The sequence below is a fragment of the Strigops habroptila genome, chromosome 14 (genome assembly GCF_004027225.2).
Source record: "Strigops habroptila isolate Jane chromosome 14, bStrHab1.2.pri, whole genome shotgun sequence".
NCBI lineage: Eukaryota > Metazoa > Chordata > Aves > Psittaciformes > Psittacidae > Strigops > Strigops habroptila.
The window spans coordinates 2,105,246-2,115,134 of NC_044290.2; the positions used below are offsets into that span (position 1 = coordinate 2,105,246).

The 9,889-nt window shown below is 45.1% G+C and overlaps 1 protein-coding gene across 1 annotated transcript in view; it reads left to right on the forward strand.

Annotated features, from left to right (window-relative positions):
- Window positions 1-9,889, forward strand: part of LOC115616510 (myosin-3-like) — a 44,667-nt gene that overhangs the window by 33,873 nt on the left and 905 nt on the right. The gene's annotated exons all lie outside the window — the stretch shown is intronic.

Genomic DNA, 9,889 nt, shown 5'->3' on the forward strand with positions numbered 1-9,889 from the left:
TTTCATTACTCCTGCACATGGCTCGTCACTCATGCCTGCACACTGTGCTGTGAGGAGCTGCCTGCGTTCCAGAGAAGAAAGCATCCCTAAGCCAGGAGCACAAGCTGTGCTTGGGAGGAGGCAGTGAACAGCCATACCTTCCCAGAGGGTTGTGAAGACTTCAGGGATACTGGCAGACCCCAGCTGGAGTCTGGAAGCCCCAAAAATGGCCAGATCTCAGCTCCCCAGCCAGGGAAGGCAGCCCAGGATGAGTCCACAGGAGCAACTGCCCTCTCTGGTAGGGGGTAAGTGGATGGGGACGGTGCAGAGTGGCCCAAGTTTTGAACTGCTGCTGTGGTCTGCCCCACGGGGACCCAGCTTGTCACTCTGTGTGAGCCCAGCCTGTGGCTACCACCCATGCATGTATGTTTTGAAGAATCTTCCAAGAAAATAAACAGCTTAGAAGTGGGAGAGGAGGTGGGAGCAGAAGCTGAGTGTCTGAGTGATGCCAGCTGGTCCTGCCTGTCCTGGGAGGAGGGTGTAGATAGATCATGGAAACAGAAACATAGAATAATTTGGATTGGAAAAGATCTTAAGATCATCCAGTTCCAACCCCCTGCCATGGACAGGGACACCTTCCACTAGAGCATATAAAGGGGAAAGGAACAAATTAATGATTCTGGGCCAGGGGAGGCTGCAGGAGAAGCAGACGCTGGGAAAAAATCCCCACCGGCAGCCACTGCTATAAAACCTGCTGGATTATCAGGATCAAAGTGGGATACCAGTGTGAGGAAGATGAATTGCTTGCTGCTTTATGGAGAAGGAGAGTCATTTTGCATTGACACTCTATCTGTGGAGTGAGGCTGCCTGACACCTGATAAGGGCTTGTGCAAAGGTCTTGAGGAAAACATCAGTCAATGGTGGCCATAAACGAACATCTCTGAAAGAAAGTTTAAAATAGATGCAGCTGATGGGCTCGTATAGAGCTGCTGTCCCATATGGATGGCCAGGGATCTCCCAAGCTCAAATGCAGCATTTCAGTAATAGTAGAGCAAATGGTTGAAAATATTTCCCTACAGAAACTCTTTGTCAGTAAAGTCAAATTCAACAGTTCACACCATAAGCTCCTGTTGGGAGCCACAGGAGAGGAGGAATCATCTAAGCCTTGCTGTTAGGGTCTCATGACTGGTCTTGCAGGGCCTGCCTCCCACTAGCCCCTTGCCAGCAGCATAGACCTGATGTCAGCACAGTACTGTTGAGAGAAACACATTTCAGCACATGAAGGCTTTGGGATCAGAGCCCAGGGAGGTAAAGTCCAAGCTTAGCTATCGTAAGAGGCAGGCAGCAGTGTGGGGTCATGGGATGTCTGCTGTGAGACCCTATGAGGCACCCTGCAAGATTCTTTCCCCCTGGAGGCACTTCTCAGGGAGCAGCAGGCACTTTGAGGGACCTGAGGGACTGGTTTGGAGGGAAGGCAACATACGCCTGTGTTGCTCAGCAGAGCAGTGATGGTGTTGGCACTGCATCTTGAGCTGCAGCAGACTTTGCATACATCTTCTCAGGCCATCGTCATGATTGAGCTGTAAAACACCCTGGCTGCTGCTACCTGCTGGCATGTCATCATCATTGTCTCCTACTGGAGCTGTTCTGCTTTACACAACTGATTTGCCCTTCAGGAGGAGCAGAGACTTGTATCCTTCCTTCAGCATCTCAGAGGGATGCAGAGAAAAATTGAGGAAACATTTAGGCTGACACCAAGGAAAGCTGTCTGCCAACATGAAATAATGAGGCTGTTGACAAATTTCCTGAGGATGCAAAAGGAACTTTTCTGCATCATAAAAAGTTAGTTCAGGAAATGCCACTGGAAAACTCTGCTAGTATGATGTTGGTGACTTCTCTGCAGTGACTAAGAATCCTATGGTAATCCAGTGGGCTGTCTTAACCTTGAAAAGTCTAATGCTTAAAGTGAGCAGGTTTATACAAATTCCATACCAGTATAATTCACTTCACAGCACTGAAATCTGCCCAGAAGTGGGATTTGTGCATCTGTCACAGATGAGTGTCAGCCTAGGAAGATATCACTTCATTACTCTCTTTTTTAGGATACAGTTGTTGCTAGTGCTAATATTATGCACCTAATCCTGACTTTCCTTCCCTCCCCCTTTTGCCATTTGCTCTCTTTTTTCTTTATCTTACCCAGAGGCATCTTAGCCTGCCCACCCCACTCCCCTGCTCTGTAACAGGAGCTTCTCAGCTGCTTTGGTGGGTGATAGAAAGGCCATCCTGAATGTCACCTCCTCGAACAGCTCTTCCGTTGATGTTTGCTGGGAACATGAGGAGTGTGAGTAAATGGCACAACTCTGATACTCAGTGAAGAGCTGCTCACCTCCACGTAAGTTTGCTGTTTTACCCGTGTCTCTACTGCTCTGTTAGCTGGGCTGTGCTACTCTTGAGTCTCACTATCGTTTAGCTGAGAGCCACTAAGAAAGATGTCATCCTTGTAAGGCAAACTGGATAATCATCATTCATAAAAACCCTTTATGCAGATGAAAAAGAACATCAGCTTCTCTGTCTATGATGACTCTGAGCCATATATAGATCAAAACCTATAGAAAGTCAATATCGGCAAGGAGGACCAGGATTAGGAGATAGGAAGACCACTAGAATAGTGAATAATTACATCCAAACATCAAATCAGTGCTCACTGGTGGCCACAAAGGGCAGAGTATTAGGAATTATCGAGATCAGCTGCAAACAAAACAGAAATCATTGTATCAGGCCCACAAACCTACCTGCTCTCCGCAGTTTTGGCTTGTGCAGTTTGGAATGATACAGAGAAAGATGACAGAATTGATGGGAGCACTGAAGACACAGCTGTGTGGACGATCTTTCACTTTGGGAAAGGAACAACCAGGTGGGAAGATGATATGCTTACACAATATTATAAATAGTATGGAAAAAGTGAAATTGGATTTTTACCAAGCATCCAATGTACTCATGCACAAAATACCAACTGGACCTTTGCTCTGTCTGCTGATTCTCAAATCTATGAGACTATCTCTGCTTGATGCTTTTTTTCTGTTCCTGCTTGCTGACAGCTGAGCAAGCCTTACAGATCCTCCCTGTTTTCAGCTGAGAGATGGATGCACAGCTGCTGTTTCATATTCACTCAAATGGGCTGAGGTTAAGTTTTGTATAGCAGCTGGAAAAGCAAATTATTTGGGAGTAAAATTCTCTAAAGACCTGGAGAAAGGGAAGGGAGTAAACCAAAACCCTGGTGCTTAAGAAAAGCCTGCTGTAATCAGTAGTTTTGTGAAGCAGGGGATAATAATCACACAATGATCACAGCAAAATGGCTTTGCCTATGCCAGAGCTCTGCAAGGCCAGACCACACTGTGGGAAGGCACACGGAGCAGTGGGTAGTGTTGAATAGCCACTGCCAGAAACTACAGCCACTGCTTTTCCCCATCTATCCCAGCAGCTGCAAGGCTGGAAACTTGGGCTTTGTAAACTCCTACATTTATCTGTTCAAGCTCAGCCACTTCCACCTCTCTGCAGTAACAGGCTGGTCCGTGTTCTTTGCTAAAACCCCTCTTTCCTTGAGTGCTGCTTATCACTGAACAGGTATCAACACAAGGAAGAAGATAGCTTGAAACAGCATCAGACTGTAATTAGGAAGCATCCTAGTGCTATAGTACCTCAAGGAGTTTTGGCAAACAAAAGAAAGCAAAACTGATGCTTGTTCTTAATGGGTTTGCTGTTCAATCCGTTTCTTTAGTACTAATGACTAGGCAGGATGTTCTTCCTTTGGGACATTTGGGGGATACATGCTAATTCCTCTGAAAGTGAGTAACACATGCACAGGATGGACAAACATGTCTGAATTTCTCAACACCAGGTCATATTTTGTTGCTATAAAAGAGAGGAACCTAACTTCAGAAGCACATCCAAGCAAAGCTGCTTGTCACCAAGTCTGTCACCTGTGCGACATAATGTTTAGAGACAGTTGGTAAAACATCAAACATTGATGTGTATATAAACACTGAACAGATGTATACAAAATCTATGTTACAGAGTTTTTACAGTGTTTTATCAGGGACCTGAGTATGAGTAGCTGAAGTGACCTGTACCCAGGCACAGGAGACACTGCTGTCTGTGTAGGCACCTCAGCCTGCCCTACAGGCCATCAGCCCACAGGAGGTGTCCTGCTAGAGCAGAAGCTGAGCAGCTTGCAGGGTGTGCAAGGGGATCCCTGTTGAAGGGAATGTCTGCTGTATCCCATGAGCATTATAGATTCCATGTGGAGGGACAAGTAGGACATTGCGTGGAGGGTGGGTATCTGCGGAGATTGGAATGATAAGAAATGTCCCAGGTATGAGAATCTTCATGTTCCTTTGATCTTACCCAGTACAGCCATTCACAGAATCACAGAATGGTTTGGGTTGAAAGGGACCTTTAAAGACCATCTTGTCCAACACCTGTGCCATTGGCAGGGGCATCATGTAATCTTACTTCCTTCAATGTTATGATCAGAAATAACACCCAGTGGTGATGTCAGTCACTGTTCACTATATCATACACACATTTTCTGACAAATGGTACCAGGGAGATACTCACCAGCATGCAATTACCACTGTGAATGTGTCTGGCCTGTGATAACAAGAGGACCCTCCTGTACTCTGCCTGCCATGTTGCTCCTCACCTGGCAGAACTTTATGTTATGTGATGCACTTTGCTGCCCCAGAGAGCTCTACAGTTCTCTGCCTCCATGTCACACTGTTCTTCAAGGACTGAAAACTACCAAAGCCTACTGCTGCTCTGGAATTGGTGTTCTGGGAGTACACGCTTTGACAAGTTGCATGGGATTAACTATCTTGAACAATGCATTGAGATCAAAAATTCATGCCTGTGGTCCACTTGAAAAAAGCTATATTTCAGGACTCACTCCAGGAAAATTTCTGTTTCTTAGAAGTGAAGCTGCGGATACCTTTGCTGCTTAGCTTTGAGCAGTTATCTACTTTGGAGAGATAAAGGGAACCTCTACGTTAAAGCCACAGAAATGCTGTTGTGAAGGAATATCTGATGATCTGTAGTTCATTCTACCCCTTCAGCAGATCTATTGCCAGTGCTGGTCAGATTAGTTATGGCTTTGATTAGTCAAGCTATTTGGACACAGGCTCCACAGCTTCTCTGGGAGCCTGTGCCATTCTGTATCACCCAGTAGTCAAGAATTTTCCTAATGTCTAACTAGATACTTTCAAGCAACAATTTGTTGTCATTGCCCCTTGTTACATTGTCTACTACACATGAAAAACCCAGCTTGTCTCATTGTCTTTATAACTGCTCTCATCTTTTTTCCTCAGACTTAAGATGCTCTCAAACCTTTTTCATAACAGAAGTATTCTAGACCCTTGCCCATGTTGCTAGCCTTCTTCTGGACTCTGTCCTATTAGTTCACATCCCATTTGAACTGGAGAGCCTAAAACTGGGCAAACTGTTTCAGGTGAGGACTCACCAATGTCAAGCAAAAGGGGTAATAGCTTCCTACAATCAGCTAACCACCCCTCTAACAGATCGTCTTTAAAGTCCATTCCAAACCTAACCATTCTATAATTCTATTCCTTTTCCTAATGCAAAACCTCCTCTTTCTCATATTTCCAGTTCAAGAGCTTGATGACCCTGAACATGCATGAGAGGGAGGTTTCCGCTAGCCAACTCCAGCAATCTGTAGTCACATCCAGTTCCTCTCTCCAGCCTGGCTGTGCTGCCCAGCTAAAAAATGCCTTCTCCCTCCTTGTCTTATAGCTAACCACAGGGATCAGGAGAAGAAAGTGTACATCTTAAAGGCTGGCAAAAGGGAGGCAGCTGCCTGATCTCTGTCTCAAGAAGGGTCTATTTTCAGCACAACTGAATCCTTTCTCCTCCCTGGGGAATGTGTGCACTGCCGACAATGCATTGCTGTGCAGGACAGGCTGTATCCAGAGATAGTTTTCAGTCCTCTTTTAACTGTGCTGTGATTTGCTTCTGGTCCCAGTGAAGTCCAGCCCTGCAGAGATGGAAATAGGATTGACAGAAAATGAGTGACTGGCAGGAAATGTTGCATTCTTCTTTTGCATTGAGGCACTTGCACTTCTTTCAACAGATACCTTTCTGGACAGGTTTATCCTTGGCTGCACCAGGATATGGGAAACAGGGCAGAGTTTTCCCTCATATAACTTACTGCGATCAATAAACTACAGTGAAATCTGTATCATCTACTTCAGATTAGACGCTGCTTCTTTGTAAGAAGCTTTCTAATACGCCACTATGCCAGTGTCAATAACTGATACCTGGGTGGGAGAGGTGAGCTTCATAAATGAAAACCAATACAAAGCGGAAGCTCAGTAGCTTAGAATGCTTTCCAGGGATGCTTATGCCAGCTGAGCAAACACTTTTTGTCATCTTTTTGTGATCTTGATGTCATACACCAAACCACTGAATGCTGCGTTATTCTGCCAGCCTTTTTTGCACTTTCTTCTGCCTGCTCTTCCAGCCTCCACAAACTTAGTACAATTATCAGGTGTCTTTCCCCATCAACATTCACTGAGAGTTCACATACTACCTGTGTTCACAACACATGCGGTTACAACTGCCATTGCTTTTCCTAATAATTTCCTTCAGAAAGGTATTTAAAAAACATCTCCTGAAAACACTGAATTAGAAGTTCGTGTTTCCCGTGTTTTATTTAGTTCAAGCAAAAGGAGGAAAGAAAAGGAAATGGATCTAAACTTAGAGTTTTCAAGTGAAAGTAGTCAATGCTTTAACATTTTATCTTCTTGTTCACTGTCTGAAAGAGTTTTTTAATGCTGGTTCTTCCAGAGGAGTTTCTAGAATAGCCTTGATACTCAGTTTGAATGGCACTGGACTGTTTAATGCTGAATTCACTCAGGCCCTTTCACTCCTGCTGGTCTAACTCACCAGGATTATTTCTATATTACAGTGCAGATGACAGAAAAATAAGCAGACACACTTGGTGTCGTCTATAAGTGCTGCTTCGTGGTGGAGGTTGTATTATTTAATGTAAAGTATATAAGTTTTAGGTGAACTCAGTATGCAGATTGTTCTTGCCATAAGGGCTGCATCTCCATATGCAACATTCTGGAGAACTTTGCTACATTTCAGTAATCCTTCAGACTCTTGAATACCAAGCACCTTTCAGGGATTTCACTCCAAGATACCAAGCAAAGTGTGTATGCCTGTCGTCACATTATGGGGTTTGTAATTTTGGGGTTTATAGTGATACTGAGACAGTAATACAGAGCTATTACTGTAGACATAGGCCAGTACTTCTGATGGGCACAGAAATACAAATTAGGGATTCACTAATTTGTGACAATAATTTATTCCTCTCTGAACTGAAGCCAGCATACATTCTGCATTTGTCTACAGAAACCTTCAGCCATAGTAGGACTTCCTCCAACATTTGATGCACTGTTAGGTGGGACAGTATGTCCTTCAGCCTCTCCACACACTGGGCAATAAGGCAGCATTCCCAGTCTTCCTTGCAGGATGTAACTGTCTGCAGTTATCTGAGTTCTCTTGTGTAAATCCTGTGCCATTTCTCTGTACACAAGGTAGCTTTCCCTCCTAAGATGGCCAAAGACATAGTATACCTAGACTGTCAGAGCCTGTAGTCTCAGACCAAGAAGAATAGTTTGGCAGAAATTATCTTCTCCGGGGACAGAGGATCTGCTCCTTCCCATTTCAGGGAATAGCTCTATAGCTGCCATTTCTTTGTGTCAATGGTAATTCTTTCTGGTGACAGGAAAGCTTCCAGATTCACACCTTCACGACAATGATGCTAGTTCTTCTGCTGAATGGGGTCACAAGATTTTACCCTTCAACCTTCAGGATGTCTGTTATTTCCACTTGGCTGTTATGGCCCTATATTGAAAACAGCTTAAGTCCGAGTGGGCCAGAACCACTATTAGAACCAGATCCTGCTAGCTAGTAGACCTACCACCCAGACTCTCTTCCAAGGATCAAACAGAGACTAGCTTCAGTGAACTGGATAGTCCCATATTTGAGATAGTGAGAGCCAAGTCCCTGAAGTAAATGACGAATTATTTGGTCTCTAAAACAGCATATGCATTCTTAACTCCATGGACATTATATTGAACCTACAGGTATCTCACCCTCTTTGTATGCAAAGCACAGATTTTATTGTTGAAATGTAGAGGTGCCTGTGCACTTTGGTTGCTTTGCTTTAATGTCAAAAAAGGTCTTTAGCTGGAAGTCCACACATGATTTAGTTCACTCAATTAACAATACTGGTAAACATGGTGATAAGACTTGAAGTCTTTGTGATTCTGCAACTGTTAGGGCCCATTTAACATAAAGTGTTTTCTGTGTTAAGGATGGTGTGCCACAGGGTACTGGTTAGGCAAAACCCAGAAGTATTGACTTCTGGGTTTTGCCTAACCCAGAAGTAGTGCAAAGGAAGGCCAAAGTCTTGCACATGGACAGGAAGAATCCCATGCACCAGTATGTGCTGAGTGCTGACAGGCTGGAAAGCAGCTTTGCAAAGAAGGACCTGGGGGTCCTGGTGGGCACCAAATTGAACATGAGCCAGCAATGTGCCCTTGCTGCAAAGAAGGTGAACCTTGTCTTCGGCTGCATTAGGGGGAGGGTTGCCAGCAGGTTGAGGGAGATGACCCTTCAACCTCTGCTTAGCACTGGTTGTCCACTTCCAGGCTGTCCAGTATAACAGAGATATAGAGCTACTGGAGAGACTCTAGCAAAGGACCACTAAGATGACTGAGGGACTAGAGCATCTTTCCTATGAGGAAAGGCTGAGAGAACTGGGACTGTTCAGCCTGGAGAAGAAAAGGCTCAGGAAGATCTCATCAATATGTATGAACACCTGCAGGAAGGGTGCAAAGATGACGAAGCCAGGTCTCACTGGAGGTAGGTGTCCCCACCAGCACCCCTTGGTGCCTGCTCCCCAGAGAGGCTGGACATGAGGTGCACTCCTGCACTCACCATTTCCCACTGGCTGGCTCTGGGCTCCTCCTGGGCAAGGTGCAGGGTTTTTCCATCAGCCTCCCCATGCCCTCTGCATGGAGCTCAGCAGTGAGCTCTGGGTTTGGGCTCCAAAAACATGGGCACTGCAGTGCTGCAGCTCTGCTTGGAACAGCCTTTACAAGCACCAGATATTGCCTGATTCTGGATATTATATCAGATCCATGCCCCACTTTTCTAACTTTGCCCTTGTGTTATCCACTGAGCTCTTCTAATAATCAAAATGCCAATGACCAGGGGAAGAATGTGTTTAAATCTGACAGGACTTAAAGCGGCTCACATGACAGTGCCCTTCTGCTAAAACTAGATGAATCTCTCGCCAGGATTACCAGCAAATCCCCCTTCTCCCCCAGTCTATCAGCATTGTACAGGCATGCCTGCACCCACAATGCTCTCATAAACGTAGCACTGTGTTTTTTTGTAAGTGTGCATGATTTGTGATGAAATGGACATGCTAGACTGAGGATATATTGTGTGGAGAGCATCTGGGACTGCACACTGAGATGATGTGTTTGTGCACATTTCCAATTTTTTGTATAGTTATGGCTGACTAGAGGATTTTTCTACCAGTTGTACATAGGAAAAAAAAAGGGGGGTAAGGGGCCATTCCTAGATCAGAGTTATCTTTCCTAGGGTTATAGGCATGGGAACAGCTGGATAAGCTAAGAAATTGCCTGCTAAAGAAGGGAGCATCTCTTGCTCTCTGGCACTGACCTGCAGATCTGAAGTCTCAGCAGCCATAATCCCTCCCATAGAACAAGGTGGGGCACAGGTTCCCAACAACGTTCCTTGGAGAATCTCCCACTTATTTGCAATCTGAAGTGTGTACAGAGGCACACACATGCACATG